The following is a 24730-nucleotide window of genomic DNA, read 5'->3' on the forward strand; positions in this document are numbered from 1 at the left end:
CTCCTTCCGAAAATATCGGAATTGCGGAATATTGCTATGCGAACTAAGGCAGCAGTTATGTCAGTTACAGAAACATGGCTTGACGAATCAATCACAAGTGCTGAAATCTTCATCGATGGCTGTTGTGTGGTAAGATCAGATATATACAGAAATGGAGGTGGTGTGTGCAGGTTTGTTCGAAAAGACCTGGCATTTTTACCTATACCCAATCTTCATTCTGACGATGTTGATAATCTAAACTACTAAAGGAAGAGACCGATTTCATTGAGCCGCAACTCCTCTGAAACCATACAAAGTCGGAAATATTTGTGATATGACGTATAAATGTAGTGTTTTGTATTTCCTAAATTTGTCTTTGAAACAATCTTTTTTCCACAGAAAATGCCAATTTTTGAGAAAATATCCAAATTCGGAGACCGTTATCGATCCGTGTCTTATACGCTTTCGTGCATGCTCAGTCGACGTACTGCCCGCGAAATTCAGGTGAAAGTAAGAAGAAAGGATAGAAAATAGGACAGTTAGGCCTATAAGGATCCTGGATTGTATGGTAAGTGCATCATTTTGCTAAATTAAACGACAGACATCCATCCTTTTTACTCAGGTGCAGAACTGTTCAAAAATGAAATGGGCGTTGAACGTGTCGAAGTGATCCTCCCCCCTTTTTATGTGTAAACACAGGCACCCGATGTCCGGACATCTACCCCCTTTTTATGTGTAAACACAGGCACCCTTTACACTCTTTGTTTCAACACTTGCCAAACTGCACCGCGATTTCGCGGGCATCTACTAGTAATTTCTTAAATTTGTTTGAAGTATTAAATAAAATAAATCATGGATTTGGACTGTTTGTTTTAGTTGATATAAACATTTGCTTAATAAATAAAATGACTTTCTTATGTGGAAACTATACCAATATGTTAAATTTGGTTAATCTAAAACAGCTTATAAAAGAGCCAACTAGAACAACATATACTATTAGAACATTAATTGACCATATTGTAATTTGTGAAGAAAATGTTAGTCAGTCAAGAGTCTTAAATATTTATTTGAGTGGTCATTTCCTTATATACTGTACAAGGAAAATTGATAAAAAAAAAAGTTTATTGAGAAACTAAATGCAGCTAATTGGTCAAAATTATATATATGTAAATGTATAAATTTGGCTTGGGGTATATTTAGAGATATGTTTATATCAGTTCTAGATGAGGTAGCATAAATAAGAGAAGTAAAGGTTAAAAAAACACACAGAACCCTGGATTACATCAGATATTTTGGAACTAATAAAAAATCGAGACCATTTATTATGCATGTATAAAAAAAAAACTGGTAGCAAACATTTTTTCTCAGAATTGTGCAAATAAAGAAACAAAACACAAAGAGTTGTCAAAGAAGCAAGATCTACATATTTTGAGAACAAGATTGAACAAAAATAAAAATAGTCCAAAAAGTCTTTGAAAGCAGTTCATCAAAAATTTGGGCTATAGTTCAAAGCAGAAAGAAAAGAGCAATATAGTTTCTAATATAGAAAATGAAAATAACATTGATCCAAATGCAGTGGCGAATCATTTTAACATATTTTTGACTAATGTGGCTGCCTCTCTGGTTTCATAATTACCATCAGCTCCAATGGTTTTTGATGATAGTACACACATTTGTAAGATTTTTTATTGAAAAGTGTATTTAAGTAATACTTACTTCGAAATTAAAACCTATGAGTGAAGAATTTGTTTTTAAAGAGTTAGAACGTTTAAATCCATGTAAGAGTACCGGTTTAGATGGTATTCCTCCGCGGTTCATAAGAGATGGTGCATGTATTTAATACAAAACCTGTAAAATATTTAGTTAATCTGTCTATCGTCAGTGGTATTGTCTCAGATGACATGAAAAAAGCTAGATTATAAAAAGAACAGCAGACTAGAGGTTGGATATTATAGGCTTCTTAGCATTTTCGTTATCGTATTGTAATAACTGGAACAAATAACATTTAATAATTTTTACAACCTGGAATTTACCATGCCAAAAGAAGAAAGAAATCAACTACAGATGGATATAAACTTTATTTGGTGATAACCTGCAACAGAAAATATCATTGACTTTATGAACATTCATTTGAACTGCACATATTGTAACATTTGTATCTTTTAACTTTTTCCATTTTGTTTGGCAAGTGCCCCCTTCCACTTGTTTACCAAACTCGTTTTACTTGATAACATATTTTTTAAAGATCGTAAGGTGTCTGGCATAAATATTCATATACCTGAAATTATATTTCAACCCATTATAAGTCCTGAAAGTGTCTAAGTAAGGAAATATTTAAGATTTTACTATCGGTCAAAACCATGTTTCTCGTTTCTCTGTGAAGAGCCATTTTACTGATCATGTGACCGCAGTAGGAAATATTTTTGTCGTTGTATCGTTATACCATAAATATCAAAAGTAGTTTTTAAGAGTAAGAAATAAGGCATTGTATTAATAATTTTATTAAAGTTTCAATGTTTATACTTGTAAAAGAATAGTTTATAGGAATTATATTGTTGACCAGTTTACCGCTGGAATTTAATATAAGTACTCCCGGCGTCTGCTAGTACTACGCACTGCTAGAACTTGGAAACAAGTCTAGTTACAAATATTTAAGCTTCTAACTATAAAGTTTAATAAAGGAAAAGTTAAAACTAAGTCCCATCCCTTTGATAATTAATGGACAGGCATTTTAATGTCCATTTTGTATATTATTTCTTAATGTGCAGGTTTTCCTGTAAAGCCCCTATTTTGTCGGACATTTTTCTGTCAGTCCTGACAGGGTTCTCATTGGCCCTCAGGGATCCCTGGCTAGATCCCTTATTTTCGATTGGCTTTCAGGGATCTCAAAAGAGTATAAATAGGGCTCTGCTCAGTGAAATGGCGGATAACTTGTTAGCTCAAGCCTAACTAGTAAGCTTAACCATCTTCTTGAAAGTTAGCATTACCAGACCAATTTCAAACAGAAAAGCCAAGCAGGTTAATATACTTTAATTCATTATGATAAGATGAAGTATTTTTAAGGGAAAGTAATGTAGCGGCAGTTATCCCCCACCACACTGAGTGACCTAAATGTCCCGAAAATGATTACTAACTAAGGCGTCTGCACTTGTGTATATATATATAGATGTAAATAAATATAATATACGTTAGAACTTTATTTTACAACCCAACTATGGAGTATAATGAGTGTATTGCCTGGCATCCATTCGTCTTCGGAGGTAGGAAATCCAAGATGCAGATGCAGTATATTCCGGACGAGAGCATAATGGGCCCTAAAAATTTGTCAACAGACCCTTCCACAATTACTCGGCCTGTGGCGGCGGTTTGTTACACTGGTGTCAGAAGTGGGATGTCAATTTTTCCAGACATCCCGTGATCGTACCCATAGCCAATTCGGGATTATTTTAGCTTCGACGTGTGGTGGAATATGTAAATAATAAATTTGTAAATAACGTTTCCAGTTAATTTTTATCGTACTTTGCGTTGTTCCGTTACCGTTGTATTTATAAATTAAAGTTAAGGCGGACGTTTCAACGACCGTATTTTAACCCTGTATGTAATCAGTTTTATAAAACAAACACAAAATAATGTTTGTTATCTTTTTGATAAAGCAGCAGCAGAAATGTCAGACTTTGAATGTGATGATAATGAGACGCCCCAATTATTAAAACCTCGAGAGGAATCTCCCGACCGAGAAATCATGTTCAGACGGAACCTAGGGCCGAGTGGCAGCGGTACCACCGGGGACGACGACGAAGCAGGTCAAGGTGACGTACCGATAAGAGACGAATACCGAGGCGTTGGCAAGAATTTTTACCGTAAAGAATACCCACTTGTACCAAACCAGAGAGATTTCCCAGACAGAAACCCAAATATCCGTGGCAACAATCCAGATTTTGACAACCAGATACCGGTAGGATTTCCAAGAGGAAATATAAGTGGAACTACCATTAAACCAGAGCCCTACAATGGAAAGGACAGTTGGGAAGAATATATTTCACACTTTGAAAACTGTGCAGACCTTGGAAGATGGAAAGAATCTGAAAAAGTTCTTTTGCTTGCTGCTAGCCTACGGGGACCAGCTAGGACATTCTATATAAGCCTTACCAGTACTGAGAAAAAATCCTATTGTTTATTAGTCAGAACCCTTGAGCAAAGATTTGGAAATGCCAGACATCAGAATAGATGGCTTTCAAGATTTGAAACTAGAACCAGACAACCTCAAGAGCCCATTGCAAATTTTGGAGATGACTTACGCCAAATGGCCCAAAAAGCATACAGTAACCTATATACAAGGGCCCAAAAAGTCCTTGCCCTTAACCAATTGTTTAAAAATATTTCCCTGGAGATGAAATATCGTTGTATAGATAAAGATTGTCGTTCAGTTACTGAAGCAGTAGACCTAATAGAGAGATATGAGGCTCTCTTGGGGATCCTAATGATAGAAAAAGGGGAAATATAAGACAAGTTTCAGACACTAAGACTTACCTAAACACCCAAGATACTGACATACCAGTCCAAAGCAAAGAAAATGAATCAATCCTACAGCAACTTATTAACAGAATAGATAGACTAGAACATGGTTCAAACAGTAGCCAGACCCCTCAAAGAGGCCCAAGAACTTGTTTTACCTGCAACTCTCCTGACCACTTTTATAGGAATTGCCCCTTGTACAAGAGACAAGCTGGACCAAATCAAGCCTCCCCACCAAACTCAAACTGGGCGAAAAACAGTCCTAGTTATCAAGGACAAAGAAGTGGAAATAACCAACAGAACCAGGGAAACGGTTACCCGTCAGCTCACCAGACCGGGGCCAGACGGAGATAGAAGGGTCTGACATGGATAGAGAGAGTAATGCTGAATTTAATGACAGAGTAATACAAGTAGGAAAACATTTAGACCAATGGGACAATGGATTGTATACAAATGGTACAATTTCTGGATATAAGCTAGATTTTCTGATAGATACTGGTTCTACAGTATCTCTTATATCAAACCAAGTTCATAAAGATATTTCCCAGTCCAGTCAAGATGTAAATCAGGAATACCTATCAAATGGTATCAAAACCAATAGTTTTAATTTCCCCAATATTGAAAAACCAAAGGATGCCTACAGTCTTCAAAACGTAAATGGGACCAATTTAACTACATATGGAATGGTAAATCTGGAGTTTTCCTTAAGAGATGACATCTTCAATTTATTGTATGTGATATCACACCTGATGCCATTTTAGGACAAGACTTCCTACTTAAACATGTGAAAAAGATTGACTACAGATCTCATATACTCCAAACAGAAAATTCAGATATTAAATGTTGGGTAGGGGGAGAATTTAGAATGACCTGTCGTGTCTTAGCCAGAGATACTGTTGTTGTACCATCAAAATCTAGTATAACCTTACCTGTTAATGTACCTAACAAGGAGCATGTTACTAGCATAGCTATAATAGAACCCTGTAATCTTTTATACGAAGAGAAAAATATCTCTGTAGTTAGTGGTATAATAAATTCTAACGATGATTACCCGTTCGTCCAAGTGGTTAATTACAGTGATTCAGATGTTAAGCTTTATCCTAACACCATGCTTGGTACTTGTGAATCTGTAGTAGCCTTACCTGATTTTAGACAAGACAGATGTGCAGGCGTTAACATAATTCCAAGCAGGCAATTAGAAAATGATGAAAATGGGGTACCAGAGCACCTCCAAGACCTTTTGACAAGAAGTGGCACACATTTGACACCCATAGAAAAGACGACTCTTGCAGAACTCCTGAATAAATTCTAAGATGTATTCTCAAGGTCCCCAGAAGACATTGGAAGAACTGATAAAATTAAACACAGCATTGATACTGGAGATGCTCGTCCTGTTAGAGTACCACCCAGGAGACTACCAATTGGTAAGAGAGAAATAGAAAGGACAGAAGTTTCAAAAATGTTAGAACGTGGTATTATTGAGCCCTCAAACAGACCCTGGAGTGCACCTCTTGTCTTAATAACAAAGCCGGATCTAACTACAAGAGTATGTGTGGACTTCAGATCCCTAAATCACTTATCCAGAGTCGATTCTTACCCGGTAGGACGAGTAGATGACTGTTTGGAGGCTTTATCCAACTCTAAACTGTATAATTTAATGGACTTAAATTCAGGATTTTGGCAAGTGGAGCTTTTGGAATCCGACAGAGAGAAAACAGCTTTTTCCACCAGTCAGGGCCTGTACCAATTCACGGTAATGCCATTTGGGTTGTGTAACAGCCCAAGTACCTTTCAGCGTTTAATGGAAGATGTCCTCAGGGGTCTCCAATGGAAGGAATGTTTAGTTTATATGGACGACATCATAGTACCTGGATCAACATTTGAAGAATGTGTCAAGCGACTTGACCATGTTTTTGAACGCCTTTTAGAGGCCAATCTAAAACTCAAGCTCTCAAAATGTAGTTTTTTCCAAAAGAAAGCAAAATTCCTAGGTCACATTGTATCAGAAGAAGGTATAAGCACTGATCCAGGAAAGGTAGAATCTGTTAAAAACTGGCCAGTTCCCAAAACTGTCAAGCAAGTTCGCAGTTTCCTAGGCCTAGCATCATATTACAGACGATTTGTGGAAGGATTTGCCAAAATAGCCCGCCCATTAAACAAATTACGTGAGAAAGGGGTAAAATTGACCTGGACGGACGAGTGTAATGGCTCGTTTCAGACCCTGAAAGTGGCACTTACAACGTCACCCATTCTTGCTTATCCTGTACCAGGCCAAACTTTTATTTTAGATACTGATGCCAGTCAACAAGCTGTTGGTGCTGTACTTTCACAAGAACATGAAGGAAAGGAGCATGTGATAGCTTACATGAGTAAAGCTTTATCAAGGCCTGAACAATCTTACTGTGTAACTAGAAAAGAACTCCTTGCAGTCATTTCAGCTTTAAAACATTTCCATTCATATCTATACGGTCAAAATGTACTTTTAAGAACAGACAATGCCGCAGTTAGTTGGATGAAAAAATTAAAGAAACCTACAGGACAGACTGCAAGATGGCTCCAGGAGCTAGGTACCTATGATCTGAATGTTATTCACCGCCCTGGCCTGAAACATACCAATGCAGATGCCCTATCCAGAGTGCCTTGTACATCCTGTCTAAACCAACAGACCCAGAATGATGTGCAAAATATTGAAGAAGACAGCAAAGAGACAGCAATCCCACAATGCACCCAACTTAATCAAATCAGAGCTGTAACAAGATCCAGACAGGTTAATTCAAGTGCAGGATTAATGAAAATTAAAGACCTGATGATAGATGGTTGGGACCAAACCACACTGAGAAAATCACAATTAGATGACCATGAGATATCTGAAATTTTAATGAGAATAGAAGACAAAAAGCGCCCAGAGTGGAACGAAATCTCCAATCAATCCGCAGTTATTAAAACCTTATGGAGACAATGGGATCGACTGGAAATACATCAAGGTCTTCTTTACAGGAAATGGATCGAAAATGAGACAGAAGAATTTCTGCAACTAATCGTACCAACATCAAAAAGACAGGAAGTTATCAGATATGTTCATGATATCCCAACAGGAGGTCACTTAGGCATAGATAAAACCTTAGATATAATTCAGAAAACTTTTTATTGGCCCTTTAATGAAACACACCATTGTCGAATACATAAAACGATGTGACAACTGTGCAGCCCAAAAGCAACTACAAGCAAGAAAGGCCCCTATGGGAAAATTCCTCACTGGTGAACCCATGGAGCGAGTTGCCATGGATATACTTGGTCCTCTCCCAATGTCTAAAAACAACAATAGATTTGTACTAGTTCTATCAGATCTATTCACTAAGTGGACAGAAGCATATCCTCTCCCAGACCAAGAAGCAAAAACAGTGGCCCAGGCCCTAACCAATGAATTTATAAGTAGATTTGGAACACCTCTCCAACTATACTCAGACCAAGGTCGGAATTTTGAGTCAAAACTTTTAAAAGAAGTATGCACCCTGTTACAAATAGCGACCAGTATGAGGCCACAAGCAAATGGGTCTGTGGAAAGATTTAATCGCACATTAGTATCCATGGTTAAAATGTATTGCCAAGAACATCAAGACTGTTGGGATGAGTTTATACCCCAGTTGCTGATGGCGTACCGGTCATCAAAACATGCAAGCACAGGTGTAACACCAAATAAAATGATGTTAGGAAGGGAGATAACTCTTCCAGTCCAAGCCTTTATCCCAGAACCAGAAATAGAAAATGAAAACAAAGTTAAAACCCATGAATATGTAGAATTACTCCAAAGTTCCCTTATCAAAGCCCATGACCTTGCAAGAAAACACCTTAAAGGAAGTCAGGAATATCAGAAAAAATATTATGACCAAAGTGCCAAGAAAAGAGAATTAATTGTAGGACAACCTGTATGGCTACACGACCCAACCAGGAAACCTGGCGTTTGTTCAAAGTTATTGCCTAAATGGAAAGGACCCTTCATAGTTTTGAAAAAAATTGATGATCTGATATATATGGTGAAAAAGTCACCACGGCAACCAGCAAAAGTTTACCACATAGACCGGCTAATACCGTACAAGGGCAGAAACCCACCAACCTGGTACAAGGATAAAGTAGAAAAAAATTATGAGAAATGAAACTTGTAGTAATTGGCAGAAGATTTGACACATATGTATATACTGTTTATTGTTAATGTTGTATTATGAAGAGAGACAGGAAGAGTTACTGGTGACGATGCGCACTTGCCAGTAAATGTTTTTATTATAGATACTGTGACGTTTACTCATTGGATACATGTGGATAATCTTTTATTTTTAGAGTGGAATTATGGGATTGGCCATCCTAGGAATTCCGCTAAATATCTTATGTTATATTTAATAATCCTGAAGGGATGAGAGAGATGAAGAAGAGAAGTCCTGTCCAGTCAGCAGAGAGACTGCTGATGATGCATATAATCAGTTTACCAATGCCATATATAAAGATAGCCCTATTGTAATCCTTGTACCAGTGTTGAAATGTGACAAAAGAAATAAAGTTATATCACTTGTTTACCTGAATTAGTTTTGTGTGTATAAAAGGCCTGTCCTGTCCAAGCCTCCTTTTTAGCCAGGTACTCAGTGTGGATATACTGCCAGTATCCTTTACCTTAGCAATACCTTTGTGTACAAATATTTAGATGTATAATATATACCTGTATCATTTACCAGTTCCCAATGAGAAGTAGCTGAAGTGCTATATTATACATATTAAACAGAAAAAAAACAAAAAAAAACAAACAAAACGAAAACCCTGATGTTAAACCATCCTATTACCAGGATTCCAGTTGTTCCAGCCATTTATTTTCCATGATTTATATTTGTAATGAATATAAGAAAAACATTGGTGTACAGTTAAGGGGAGATAATTGAAAAAAAAAAAAAAAAAAAAATTTTAATTGCTACCACATAGAAACCACTAAGTATACCAGCCACAGAAGTTGCTAAGAGAGACCAGTACCAAAATATCAAACCATGATTGCATACCTAAAGAAAAATAACCATACCTAGCCATAAGAGAGACTGTATAAGAAGATATTTATGTATATATCTATAACCAATTGAAAACTTTAACTTCATAAGTTGACACAAGAACCAAGAAATAGATATCTTACTGTTCCATGCTAAAATAAAATACCATGTTAACACCCTAACTTACCATCCAGTTCAAATCTATATCTTTCAGAATGAGACCGCTGAACCTAGACGAATGTTGGATTTGTCAGCAACAATTTCCTGACCTGAAGACCTTAAAAAGACATTTAGCCAGTAAGGGAACACATGGAGGCCGCCTATCTGTTGTTTGTCTGTGGTGCTTCTCATATGAGAAGAGGTTCTCAAGGATCAGTGACCTGAAGTGCCACATGGATGAGAAACACCCAGATATAGGACCAAAGTTAGAGACAAACTTCATGTCAGAGGCAAATGGATACTGGTTCAGTGTATTCCCAGAGGACTACAGGAGATTGGTCACCAAAAGGAAGTTCTACTGCAGTCCAGGCACGGAGCAATGTCACCAGTTGGTTGGGGAAATGCAAATCCATTCGTAGATTGAGACAGAGCTGGGTAGAGGATTGGGCAAGCCATCCAAGAGATTTGGATATGGTGGGAACACCTAGACAGGGAATCAGGGAACCATCTGTGGAGTCAGCAGTAAGTGAGTGGGAGCAAGATGAGCCCACCATAAGCTTGGAAGATGACGCATCCATGGAAGAGTATGACCCACTGTTGCCATCAGTCCTCACACTCCACAGCATTCAGATGAACGCAGATGGACCCCTGATTGCCCTCTTCATGGTAAGATCCACAGAGATGATAAGGTACCGGATAGAGATCGACCCAGTAATAAGAATGGTGGAGAAGTATTACGCTGCATTAAAGAGGAAAGCCAATACCATCAGGCCAACCGACATCTCCACCATGTCCCAAAGCGGATCACCAGTTTATGGAGAGAATTTTTAAATCAAGCAACAGATGTGTGCTGACACACTAAACCTATCTCCTGCCTTGATAACGAGGATCGAAAGACGACCAGACATCTTCTCCTCCACACCAAAATCATCAGTCACCAAAACCAAACCCACCATGGCTCCAAACAACTCTCCACTTCCTATAGTACCAACCAACCAGTCTCTATCTTTAACATCCTCATCATCAGAGCCAACATCATCTGCATCCAAGCCTCCATCATCTGCATCTAAGCCAACCTCTTCTACCACCAAACCATCAGCTTTGATAACCAAACCATCATCTTTGATAACCAAACCATCAGCTTCAATAACCAAACCATCATCTTTGACAACCAAACCATCAGCTTCAACAACCAAACCATCAGCTTTGATAACCAAACCATCATCTTTGACAACCAAACCATCATCTTTGACAACCAAGCCCACATCATCCGCATCCGAGCCATCATATTCATCATCCAGGTCAGAATCTTCAACCAACAAGCCTTCAACAACTAATGTTCATCACAAAGATACACCAAGACTTCCAGTGGTCCCGCCACCTTCAACAGATTTGACAGCCGCAGAGGAAACCCCTACCCAGAAGAAGGCCAGGGAGATCCTAACCCTGGGTTCCATGCCAGCCATACCACCTGCCAGAAGGGATTGGAAATCAACATCCATTAAAATACCAACTGGGACAACATACTTGGAGTGGCCACCCAGGGATTGGGAAACCCTAACACCAGACCGTAAGCTGTTGGCCTGGGAATTTGCAGCTTCCCAGTTGGAGTATCGGATATCGTTGGAATAACGGATTTGTTAGATAAATACAATTTCATGTCCCTTCTTGGCACAAAAGAACAGAAAATAAAAGGCAAAGAAAATCTAGTAAGGAAATGTAGGTATTACAATTATGAAATCCTCAGAACAATCGTCAATAAAGACAAACCTGAATTCCAAGGCATAGTAGACCAGATGTACACCACAAGGGACTTAAGGAACACGTCAACTGACAAAATTATTGATATTTGCAACCGTAGCAAAATTCCGTTACGCCTATTGTAAAAATAACATACTACCTTTACAATAGCAGATAGACATTAAATTATCATGTCACTGGAGAAAACCTTAAATCACAGTGGAAGTCATATATATTTTTTTGTTTCTAAATAATGTGTCAAACACTAACTGTATATCTAAAATTCAGGAGAATTTCCGTTTCTAAGGAGGGGATAGTGTAATAACTGGAACAAATAACATTTAATAATTTTTACAACCTGGAATTTACCATGCCAAAAGAAGAAAGAAATCAACTACAGATGGATATAAACTTTATTTGGTGATAACCTGCAACAGAAAATATTATTGACTTTATGAACATTAATTTGAACTGCACATATTGTAACATTTGTATCTTTTAACTTTTTCCATTTTGTTTGGCAAGTGCCCCCTTCCACTTGTTTACCAAACTCGTTTTACTTGATAACATATTTTTTAAAGATCGTAAGGTGTCTGGCATAAATATTCATATACCTGAAATTATATTTCAACCCATTATAAGTCCTGAAAGTGTCTAAGTAAGGAAATATTTAAGTTTTTACTATCGGTCAAAACCATGTTTCTCGTTTCTCTGTGAAGAGCCATTTTACTGATCATGTGACCGCAGTAGGAAATATTTTTGTCGTTGTATCGTTATACCATAAATATCAAAAGTAGTCTTTAAGAGTAAGAAATAAGGCATTGTATTAATAATTTTATTAAAGCTTCAATGTTTATACCTGTAAAAGAATAGTTTATAGGAATTATATTGTTGACCAGTTTACCGCTGGAATTTAATATAAGTACTCCCGGCGTCTGCTAGTACTACGCACTGCTAGAACTTGGAAACAAGTCTAGTTACAAATATTTAAGCTTCTAACTATAAAGTTTAATAAAGGAAAAGTTAAAACTAAGTCCCATCCCTTTGATAATTAATGGACAGGCATTTTAATGTCCATTTTGTATATTATTTCTTAATGTGCAGGTTTTCCTGTAAAGCCCCTATTTTGTCGGAAATTTTCCTGTCAGTCCTGACAGGGTTCTCATTGGCCCTCAGGGATCCCTGGCTAGATCCCTTATTTTCGATTGGCTTTCAGGGATCTCAAAAGAGTATAAATAGGGCTCTGCTCAGTGAAATGGCGGATAACTTGTTAGCTCAAGCCTAACTAGTAAGCTTAACCATCTTCTTGAAAGTTATCATTACCAGACCAATTCCAAACAGAAAAGCCAAGCAGGTTAATATACTTTAATTCATTATGATAAGATGAAGTATTTTTAAGGGAAAGTAATGTAGCGGCAGTTATCCCCCACCACACTGAGTGACCTAAATGTCCCGAAAATGATTACTAACTAAGGCGTCTGCATTTGTGTATATATATATAGATGTAAATAAATAAAATATACGTTAGAACTTTATTTTACAACCCAACTATGGAGTATAATGAGTGTATTGCCTGGCATCCATTCGTCTTCGGAGGTAGGAAATCCAAGATGCAGATGCAGTATATTCCGGACGAGAGCATTATGGGCCCTAAAAATTTGTCAACAGACCCTTCCACAATTACTCGGCCTGTGGCGGCGGTTTGTTACAGTATCTAAAATTCTCGAGAAATCGATTTATTCTCAGTTTGAATATTATTTAGTTAAAAAAGATTTGTTATATAGCTTTCAGTCTAGCTTTAGGTCTACGGTGACATGTTTAATTCATTTACTTGATCATATTAAAAACATTGTCATCTATTGTGCTCTACACTGGTACATGTATGATAACGTTAGATCTATAAAAAGCTTTTGATACAGTTGACCATTCTATAGTTTATGTAACAAACTACAAACAATGAGTGTAAAGTGTAAAATCCATAGAATGGTTAAAATCTTATTTGACAGAGAGAAAGCAGAAAGTAAATGTAAATGGCTTTGAATCTAATTTTCAAACAGTTACATGAGGAGTACCTCAAGGTAGTATTTTGGGTCCACTTTAATTTTTTGTATTATGTAAATGATATGTCTATTAGTATAAGTTCCGATTGTAAATTATTATTATATGCTGATGATAGCACAATTTTATTTTCACGTGAGAACCCGGGGGTAATATCTGAAAAACTTGGAAAGGGACCCCAGTCTTGCAGTCAACTGTTAATTGATAACAAATTATCCCTTCATCTGGGCAAAACTGAAAGTATTTTGTTTGGTTCAAAACGCTAACTTGAAAAGGTTGAAAGTGTTCAAGTCAGCTGCAATAACCATAGTATTCCAGCTCAAGATTGTGTAAAATACTTGGGCCTAAACATAGACAGATATTTGTCTAGGGAAATTATTGTCAGTAATATTTTACAAAAACTGAATGCAAGACTGAAGTTTCTTGATATACATGGTCGATGTCTATCAGAAAACTCTAGAAAAACTATATATAGCAATGCCATTTGGATTATGCATTTTCAGCGTGGTATTCTTGTTTGTGTAAAAAGTTTGAAAACTAGTTAAAAAAAAATATTTCAAAACTTCAAAATAAATCTGTTACATTTATTAAAGATATGGGAAATAGAACTTCTGTAAACTTTAATGTACTAAATAGCATTGGTTTTTTTAATGTAGAAAAATAGAGTCAAATACCTAAGACTCAACCATGTATATAAAATATTCCAAAACAAAACCCCTTACTACATGCAAGGAAATTTAACTAAGATGAAAGATTGATATAATTATTCAACAAGATCTAGTGAATATAATTTTTAATACCACCTATAAAAGGGCAGCAGGCTTTAACATTTAATTATAATGCTATAAAGGATTGGAATGTGTTGCCAAATGAATTAAAGAGCAACAAATATATTGAATCTTACTAATCTGGTGTTAAAGATTTTCTGTCAAAAAAGGAAAGCAACGATTTTAATAGCAAACTTTTATTTTATTGAATAGTCAAAGTCATCGTAAATTATAATTTTAACATAATTAACATAAAACCTGCCAAAGTCATGATTTCTTATATAACTATATTCAATATGTTTAAAAATGTAACATAAAGGAACCCTATTGGAAATAATTATATATATAAGCCGTATGGCTTTCATGGGCAATCCTGATTAGGTATCATCAATTGTTTTATGATTTTAGTATGTAAACTTGTCTGCTATTGTTTTATACTACTTTTGTGATGTTTTATGATGTTATTTGATCAAATAAATCTATCTATCTATCTTTATCGCACCTCTGATAAATTATGACGTTATGATTTGTTTAACGCCGTCACGTGGTGACCCCTATGAATCCTTATCGCACCGCGGGTAAATTATCACGTTGTCATTGGTTTAACGCCGTCACGTGGTGACCCCCTATGGATCCGTAGGGGGTTAGTTAATTTCATAGGGGGTTCATGACGTAACGTCTACTGTTAATGGTGACGTCATCTATTGATGTTGTTGTGTTGCATGGTTATTTTTCTACAAAAAGCAGCTGAAAAAGTCCTGCGTGCGATAAATTCGTTATACGGTTCACTACTGACCCCCTACGGACCATAGAGGGTGAATAAAATTCATAGGAGATTCGGCCTTCGGCCTCACCCCCTATGGATTTTACTAACCCTCTATGGATCCGTAGGGGGTCAGTAGCGAACCATATAACTTATAGTATGTGGTCAGTAGATTTCAAATGGGGTTCATGACGTCATGTTTACTATTAATGGTGACGCAATCTATTGATGTTATTGAATTTCGTTGTTTTTTTTTCTACAAAACGGGACAGGAAAAGTCCCGTGTGCGATAAATTCGTTATACTGTTCACTACTGACCCTCTACGGACCATAGAGGGTTAGTAAAATTCATAGGGGATTCGGCCTTCGGTCTCACCCTTATGAATTTTACTAATCCTCTATGGATCCGTAGTGAGTCAGTAGCAAACCATATAACTTATAATATCTCTGTCGTGATTTTTGCCAAAACGTAGATACCTTTTTCACTGAGACTCGTAATCTTTTGTGCGCTTTATTAAATGCGGTTGGTTATTCTTAATCTCCGGGTGTTAAACTAGTTAAGCTTGTGTGAGGTGCTAATTACACCCGGGTAATTAATAATATAAGATTGCTTTGTAATTTTTTTTTTTTTTTATTATTCCGATTGTTTATCTTCGGTATCCAGGGCTTATTACATCTCAGTAGCAATGTTTGATTCCGTCATATAACACAACATCCGAGCAAACCTGGTTACGTCTTTTAGTAACCTTAAATGGTTAATCTCACATAACTGTATTTACTAATCATTTCAAGTCACCTTAATTCTGTTCTTTCAACCTAATTATTTCCTCACAGAAATACACATAAAAGTTCTCTGTGAATTGTTAATCCTCAGAAAAAAAGTCAAAAAAACAAAAGCTAAATTCTATTGTTCATTTGTGTAGTTGAATCAGACGTGCAATACTTAAAAGTGGCAACAATTTGGTTGTCAAGAAGGAGGCAACATTCGAAATTCAATTCCATTTAGGTTCCATCTTTTTAGATCGTCTTCAAACTAGGCTACCGTCGATAAAAAAAAACACAGAAGGACTATGTTCCAGTTAGAATGTATCTAAAGAACAATCTCAACAAACAAAAACGAAAACATGGAACGACAAGTGGCTAAAGGCGGTAAATACGGAAGTTTAAGATAATTTGAAATAGTATAAATTAAGGCATATTCCAGTTTTGTAAAATAAAATAAACGTTTAGTTATGAAGGTTTTCTGATTTATATGTAGAGTCAATTTTTAGCAAAGGTCAAAATCTAGAACGTCAAATTGAACTTTGACCTTGAGCCTAATTTGAAGGTCATAGGTCAGTGATCTCATATCGAAAGACCCCAATCCATTCACTTGTATGGTTGAGGCGTTTTACTGATTTCAAATATATAAAGGGAGAGAACTCCTACATGTATAAAAGGTCACAAAAACATTGCTCCATGTCGTAAACAATTATTTGGCAAAAGAATCTCATTATTAACTGTTACGGTTTCTTTGGAATAAAGATAACAAGCAAAATCAAAATTAAGAACAAGACCTTGACCTTTGACCTTGACCTCAATTTCCTCCAAATGGACCAAGGACTTAATATCAAAAGACTTTAGGTATCTATGACTTGTGGTGTATGAATTTATTCAACATATCACCTTTTTAAATTTGAAAAGGGAAATAACTCCCATAAGATGTCATAGGAATACTTCGGTATAACATAACCAAAACATCCTTAAGACTATACGAACAATTTGGAAAAAAATGTGTCGACATCTTTTACGGTTTCAGAGAAATATAGATAGCAAGAAAAGGGGTTGTGGGGAGATAACTCCTATAAGAAAAAGTGTTTGGTCACGCAAGGTGAATGGGGAAATCGTAATCACTGTACAATATCATGGGTCAAAAATCCTTTCGATATGTCAAGTAACAAAAAAAATCTCAGACGGCAGAAGATAAAAAAATAATCAGAACAAAATCAAAAGGTCTTTCCACTTTTCGTAATTACTGATGTTTTTCTTCATTTTGTTTAGACAAACAATAATATTATTAACAACGAATTATGTTTATTATTAATGAATATATCAATACAAAGATGTGTTTATATAAAATAACTATCTCTTGCTTTCTGTTCTCTAATTACCAACGTTATTCAGTAAAAAAATCCTGAAATTATAAAAAAAAAATGCAGTCGACGGAAATTTAAGTCAATAGTACGAAAGCCTATAAGGGTCACACAAAAAAATATTTATCTCGTAATTACGCGATAGTTTTCTCGTAATTACGAGATATTTATACGAGATAAATAAATTTTTTTGTGACCCTAATAGGCTTTCGTACAGTAGAGTTAAACTTCGAGTTAATATTTAGAGTTGGACTTCGAGTTTGAATATAAAGGTCAGAGTTCAAATTTGTTTTAAAATAATAATGACAATGTTTGTGCAATGATATTTTTTTTTTAACTTCTTCTTGTATTTGATGCTAGTTTGCCTGAATTGTACGTTTTTTTTCATAAAATTTTATTATACCACTCATCGAGATTAATTTAGGATTAAACACATTTGTTTTTAGAAGTTATTTATTATGTGTGGTCCGATTATCTCAAAAACTTAATAAAAAGTCTGCTTGATGTCAAGTTCTTGATTCAACGAACCAGTTTACATATCAGTAACCTCTTTAAAATATGTTTAGTCGTTACAATTCTCAACCCAAACATTGGGTTTTTTTCTCTTAAACTTTGAACCCAAGAATTTCATTCACATATCTGGCGAATAAATATATATCACAATTAAATCGACATAGTATTTTCATAGGTTGCGAAAGTAGGTTCGGCAACATGGTCAAACGAAGTGTAAACCAAGAAAAACAATTCTAAAAGACCAATCACAGTCAAGTATTTGTAAATATGCAAATTATATAAGATTTAAAATGGTGTGGCTAATATCTCAAAATGCTATCAAATCTTGTTACATATGTGTCCGTCCTATGCTAGGAACCTCATCAGTTGCTAATTAAGGATGTTCGTTCCTCTTGTTTTTGAATTTTTGCCAGATATTCGGAATCCTCTGGTTTTATCCATTTAATGCCATTTTGCCCACTAACCCCTACTTTTCTTTCAATAATTTGATTACATATAGTTTAAAATGTCATCCTTGAAAATATTATAAAATCCTTGTTATTTTTTCATCGTTTTTGAAAGAAAAAAAGGTGTCAATGTTAAATGTATGAAAAATCTAGAGAGAACTATTTCCCGCCAAATTTTCAATTGCTTATATCTCGACAACAAGCACACGGACCATTCAATTTTATCTGCTTATTTACTTTCTTTATTTATAAACTATTAATTTATAACAGTCTTTTAAAAAGCTTGTTATTTTGAAACAGAGTAGCGAACATCCTTAAAGCATTTGGTGTTGATGCAGATGTTTTATTGTTTTCTTTTTTTCTTTCAGATTTGTTTTTAGATTCTGGAGGAGTTTTGAATTTTGTAAAAAGATCTATCTATTGATATAAACTGTATGTTGACCTCTTGTAGCGGTTCGGATGCTTATGTTGTTAGATTGCTGTCTCGGTGACGTATACCCCTAATTTCAATTCATTCGTTTTAAAATCAGCTATAGATTTTAATCCGATCTCTTTCTTATGTATTGACTCACATCTAAATGCAAATTCGAAGTCAAACTTAACACTTAACCCTAACTTGATCTCTTGTAAATTCGCCGTACCCACTTACTGACCATCAAGAATGCATTTACCTAAAGTTTCCGTATAGATGAGTTCAATCTTGTTTATATTCTATACAAAACAATCATTATTTTCTTTCTTTCAGGTAACATTAGCGATGGCGCTTTTTCAATAAATGAAAAATAGAATATTGAAATATTCCAAAATTAGACGTTCAGTTGGAGTGGATAAAACACAAACTTCACCATTATTTTGACTCTCTCGGGCATTTACATCTTTGTTCTGGCGGAACATCATTCAAAGCCTGTTCAATATGTTTTGCACAACCTGGGAAAAAACTGCAATTCGATAAAAGGAAACAGAAAAAAAAACAACAAAAACAAAGACGGAGAATATGCTATCACAAAATAATTACTTAAATATGAGGAATTACACATGTACAATAAACGCTATAAAAATAAAATTGACTAAAGCACATTTGGTTATAAGCTCTTCCTTTTTTTAATAAATTTTGGATTTTCAAATGTTTTGGATTCGAGTATCAATGAAGAGACATTGATTGTCGAAATGCGCATCTAGTACAGTAACATTGGTACCGTTAATGTTATTTCTACACTGGGTCGATACCTCTGATTGTTGACGGTGACTCCACGAGGGTATCAGGAGCTTAGTAGTCAGTACTTAGGTAGTGGCATAAAAATACAGATATTGTGTTTGATACCTCTGATTGTGGACGGTGAGTCCACGAGGGTATCACCAGCTTAGTAGTCAGTACTTAGGTAGTGGCATAAAAATACAGATATTGTGTTTGATACCTCTGATTGTGTACGGTGACTCCACGAGGGTATCACCAGCTTAGTAGTCAGTACTTAGGTAGTGGCATAAAAATACAGATATTGTGTTTGATACCTCTGATTGTGGACGGTCAGTCCACGAGGGTATCACCAGCTTAGTAGTCAGTACTTAGGTAGTGGCATAAAAATACAGATATTGTGTTTGATACCTCTGATTGTGTACGGTGACTCCACGAGGGTATCACCAGCTTAGTAGTCAGTACTTAGGTAGTGGCATAAAAATACAGATATTGTGTTTGATACCTCTGATTGTGGACGGTGAGTCCACGAGGGTATCACCAGCTTAGTAGTCAGTACTTAGGTAGTGGCATAAAAATACAGATATTGTGTTTGATACCTCTGATTGTGTACGGTGACTCCACGAGGGTATCACCAGCTTAGTAGTCAGTACTTAGGTAGTGGCATAAAAATACATATATTGTGTTTGATACCTCTGATTGTGGACGGTCAGTCCACGAGGGTATCACCAGCTTAGTAGTCAGTACTTAGGTAGTGGCATAAAAATACAGATATTGTGTTTGATACCTCTGATTATGGACGGTGACTCCACGAGGGTATCACCAGCTTAGTAGTCAGTACTTAGGTAGTGGCATAAAAATACAGATATTGTGTTATTCAAATTTGCTATTACAAAATGTTTGAATTAATTAGAAATTAAAGAATATATCTCCCTCATGCAAAGCTCTAATTCCTTGCCCGGTTTTGACTAATATGTTGTCCTCGTTGGTTATAACCTCTTCATTTCTTTAATAAGTTTTGGATTTTCAAATATCTTTGCCTCGAGTATAACTTAAGAGAGAGTTTTTTTTAAAATACGTATCTGGTGCAGTAAAATTGATACCTTTAGTGTTATAATTACAACTGGGTCGATACCTCTGCTGGTGGACTGTTCGTCCTGGAGGGTTTCACCAGACCAGTAATCAGTACTTCGTTAGTGGCATGCAAATACGGATATTATTTTTTTTTAAATTTGCTGTTACAAAAAAAATGAAATGATATAACACTAAGGAATATATCTCCCTCATGCAAAGCTCTAATTCCTTGCCCGGTTTTGGCTAAACCTTTTGTCCTTTTTGGTTATAAATTCTTGTGAAAAGTGAAACGGACAAACTGATTAGTTAAGATTTTTTTTAGTTCCTTGACTGTCTATTGAAGAACTTATTCATATCGTATAGTGCGCTATAAGAAGCAACAGTATAATAAAATGTGTCAAAATACAAACGAGAGTGCCAAATTATAACTTAAAAATAAACCCTGTTTTCAAACATATAAATGTCCGTTAATTAAAATATTTAAGGTCAGAATATGAATGTTTGATGGTGACCTTCAAAATACTAGGATTTTCACAAATAACATCTATTGCTTATAGATAATGTAATATTATGCAGCAGCTGCTAAAGTTATGAAAATGTACAAACAGGTCAATTTGCTCTTTTTGCTCAGATCCGAATTTGAAAAATAAGGAAAACAAAATGTATGAATGTCAAATTGCATGAACAATACAACAGACTTTACAAGGATTCAAGTATCAGTCGTTTTTCTTAAATGTACGTTTTAAAAAAAGCGAGACCAAAATAAGATGCTGGCAAAAACAATATAACATTTACATTTCAAAAATTTTTAATCCTCTTGCTGCGGAGGGACACATGTGTCCATATCTTTATTTACCAAGCACATTTTTATTACTGTATATGTTTCCAATATAACACCAATTGAATGATTGATTGTTGGTTGCTTAATGCTCAGTGGCAAATATTTCATGCATGTTCAGGACGATATAACACCGATGATTCTAAACTGTCTTCTTTTTGTCAAAGGGTCTCCAATATAACATCATCAAGGTGACATCGAACTCCACTACTTACTGGGGGTCATCGTAGATGCTCCACAAGGGGAAGCAAATCCTTGTCAATCGAATCGAATGGACCATTGAAAGCACGTAGTTTTTCTTAATATCAAAAGTGTTGTACACTAAAAAAATAATCTTTTATTATAATATGCTTTATTAGAAAAATAAAGATACGCTATTTAATAGCCAGTCAAGGAACAAGTGAAAAGGACAAAATGATTAGTTGTGGAATTTTAGTTCACTGGCTTATGAATTTCGAACAGCGGTATACTACTGTTGCCTTTATTTACTACGGCGATATTATTCGTGCCGTAGAAGTGAGCTATGCATGGCCCCAGTGTAGCAAAATGTGATACATGTACAATTCAAACGATAGACTCTGAGGTAAATTACAACTTATAAATAAACTATGTTATCGACACCTAAAATATCAATCAATAAAAGGTTACTATATGAATGTTTGAATGTTCGACTTTCAAATTAGCAAGATTTTCACAAATAACACATCTTTTCTAATAGATAATGTAATATTATACACCAGCTGATAAAAGTATGAAAATATACAAACAGGTCAACTTTGCTTATTTTATATATAAAAATATGGAATAAAAAATGTAGTTGACTTTTTGCAATATGTACATGATGTATGAATGTTAAATTTTATGAAAAATACAAAAAGACCTAATGTGTATCTAACTATCAGTTATTTGTCTGAATTGTACGTTTAAAAAATAGCGATTAATATATAAAAAAAAATTTTTAAAAAACAACACGTTATAAATGTCATGCGTCCGAAGCGCTTATCTTGATTTATCTTCATCAAGAACGCTCAAGGCCGAACATTTGAAAGCCAATAATGTATAAGAACTGAAACATTTAAAGAGCTATATGACCAAAAAGGACCTTTAAAAAGTTGCAAAATTCATCTAAGGTCAACTTTGTCTGATAGAGTTGAAACCTTTAACAAATTTTATTTCGTATGAAAAAAAATGAAAACATCATTTTATATTTTTAATGCGTCCGAAGTTTTTATGGATTTACTTTCATCAAGAACGCTCAAAGCAAATATTTGAAAGCCAATCAAACAGTTGAAGAGCTATATGACCTAAAAGGACATGAAAAAAAAACTTCTTTTACTCATTTTTATGACGGGATGTAAAATTAACAAATTATTATAAAGAATTTCAACTACATTTTTTTACATACTGGGGAATAAAAACAATCAAAGATACCAGGCTGCCGTTTCATAAAACATTGATCGTTTGCTAACGTTTGATGGTTAACAAAACGTATCGCAATAATTCTGTTTCATAAAACAATCGTTCTCTGCGATAATCTCGCATTGCGTGTGATTTTCAAACGATATGTGTGTGTAGTCTGACCTGTAGCAAACCTATCGCAACTCTAAGGACGGTTATCGCCTTGCACATATTGGGAAAAGTTAGACAATGAGTATTTAGGGAAAAGAAAGTTTTTTGAACCAGAACGAATATTACTAACAACTTGGATGATCTAAAGCTTATATCTATTCCTTTGCATCAGGTTGTAACTACCTTTGAGGCATCATTGCTAAGGAGAGGTTTATGTCTGATATAGGGGACACGCAATAAGTAGATAATACAATAACAAAAACCGTATGTCCTTATGTAATATCTACCATAACATATTAAGTATCTAACCTGTGTTGAACAAGATGTTATCTATTGGGGGGAATAAAGAACAAAACTTGAAGCAGCTGGGTAGGCCTACGCACTCAAATCGTGGGATATTTTATCACAATCATCAGACACATTTGTACATCTCGGTGAAAATAATTATTTCAAATTACCAGTATGAACATGTACTTTAAACAATATATTGTTTTCATCATTATTTGTTGTTGACTTTTGTCGACACTACATTTATGTGTCTCCTTTCACGTCCGCACTTTAGTAGGGAGTGCTTGTTTGTTTTATCCAGGATTCGGAACTTTACTCCGGTTTAATAGTAATTATTACCAGTCTGTAAGATCTGTAATTGGAGTTATACTTTGAATACATGCATTTTCCTTATTATTCTTATTAAAATATGTTTGTATGCTTGTTGTATGAATACAGTGTACTCACACCGTTCAACCGACCCGTTCCATTTCTTTAAAAAACACGGATACGATCACGCACTGCTGTATAAATAAAGGCAACAGTAGTATACTACTGTTCAATAATCAAAAAACGATTTAACTGAAACAAATCCGGGTCACAAACCAAAACCGAGGGAAACACATCAACTATAAGAAGAAAACAACGGAACAACATAATCACTGAACTACTACAAAAACAAACGCCAATATAAATCGAAACGGACTATTTGATAACAACTGCCATATTCCTGACTTGGTACAGGACATTTTAAGAAAAAATCGTATACTTGGGGAGGATATCAGGAAGTCAGTATGTAAAACATTTTATTTTCGACTAATTAAAATTGATCATAGTACTGTTTTACATTTTTAGAATAAACGGACTGAAGTAGCGATTCAATGTTATATTTTCTTGTTTACATTGTCAAATATTCGTAAAGGCTTCTGTGGCACCACGTGTCTCGCCTTCTCGAATTTTGCTTCGGAAGATGTCGCTAACCAAAGTGAACTTATTTATATTAAAGACAATTCATAGCTTTCTTTCCACACAATTTTTGTTTTGGATTCAAAAGTCCTTCCTATATATTTTAAGGAAAAATATTTAAAATTTGGCATAATCTGTTAAAATTGTGTTTTTAAGGGCTTTTATATTTAGAAATAAGACATTATAATTTAAAACTATACTCACATTGGGCTGTGATACCGTGAATTGAAGTAAAGAATGAAAGACTTTTTTAATATGGCCCTGTTGTGAAATAAACTCAGGGAAATTAGTCCTACCTCTTTTGCTCTTTTAACTGTCTTTAATTTGATCATAAAGAAGTTTTTGTCTCAGTTTCGTAAAATTCCATGAAAGGTTTATGTAGAAATATTTTATAACCATAGACTAAAACTAAATGTTGCCGACGACAACAGTATGTAGGATCGTTATGTTTCGCTTCCGCGACTTTCGTTGCAGACTCAACAAAAATGACACGAACTTGCATACAGAGGGATTTCTATGACGTTCTTCAATAAAATAAGCATTGATCTTCACTTTTTTCAGCAATTAGTTAAAAAATAAGCTAACAAGTATTCCAGTAATGAGCTTTATAATTTACATGAACAAAATCATTGTTTTTCCATGCCGAATACTGTTTACTTTTTATGCATAGTGGTTTTCATTGACGGTCCATGTAGGTATACCTCTTTAAAATTTCAATCACCAAGACT

General features: G+C 35.2%; 2 long non-coding RNA genes across 2 annotated transcripts in view; both read right to left on the minus strand.

The window, feature by feature from the left end:
* Positions 1-24730, minus strand: part of LOC127729990 (uncharacterized) — a 53099-nt gene that overhangs the window by 12959 nt on the left and 15410 nt on the right. The gene's annotated exons all lie outside the window — the stretch shown is intronic.
* On the minus strand, positions 2039-13027 carry LOC127729989 (uncharacterized). The gene is made up of 2 exons (XR_007994921.1): positions 12100-13027; positions 2039-2324 (listed from the first exon to the last, which is right to left on the minus strand). It is a non-coding gene; the product is annotated as an uncharacterized LOC127729989 (long non-coding RNA).

This window comes from Mytilus californianus, unplaced genomic scaffold (genome assembly GCF_021869535.1).
Source record: "Mytilus californianus isolate M0D057914Y unplaced genomic scaffold, xbMytCali1.0.p SCAF_2, whole genome shotgun sequence".
NCBI lineage: Eukaryota > Metazoa > Mollusca > Bivalvia > Mytilida > Mytilidae > Mytilus > Mytilus californianus.